This window comes from Arachis ipaensis, chromosome B07 (assembly GCF_000816755.2).
Source record: "Arachis ipaensis cultivar K30076 chromosome B07, Araip1.1, whole genome shotgun sequence".
Taxonomy (NCBI): Eukaryota; Viridiplantae; Streptophyta; class Magnoliopsida; order Fabales; family Fabaceae; genus Arachis; species Arachis ipaensis.
Genome location: NC_029791.2, coordinates 2,885,771 through 2,886,235, shown reverse-complemented (window position 1 = coordinate 2,886,235; position 465 = coordinate 2,885,771).

The following is a 465-nucleotide window of genomic DNA, read 5'->3' as shown; positions in this document are numbered from 1 at the left end:
ATTAATCATCACTAATTAAAATATATTTTCATTAGATTTATTAAAAAAGTATTAATACGAATTAATGATCTGAGAACAAAAAGGATAGATTACTATTATTTGAGAATGTGAGAGTAGAGTTGGGTGAAGGAGCCAACTTAGTTAGACTCACCAACCATTTTTCAAAAAAAGTGTGATGTAGTGTAGCTTTTGTTTTCGGAGTTTGCAAAAGTGCTACTTATTATGTTCACTAATTATAATTAATTTGGAAGAACAACTTTTAACTCCTGAGCAAGTGAGCATGCGTGCAATTAAGTAATATCTGCCTTTCATTGTTAACCATAACATACAATGGAAAATGAGTTGTTGTATCAACCATTTTAATTAATTTTTCTCATTCTTATAATTAATATATGTATTTTTTTTTAAAATTAGGAGTAAGATTACAACTCGTAACCTTTAGATGAGTACGAGGAGATTCTGTCA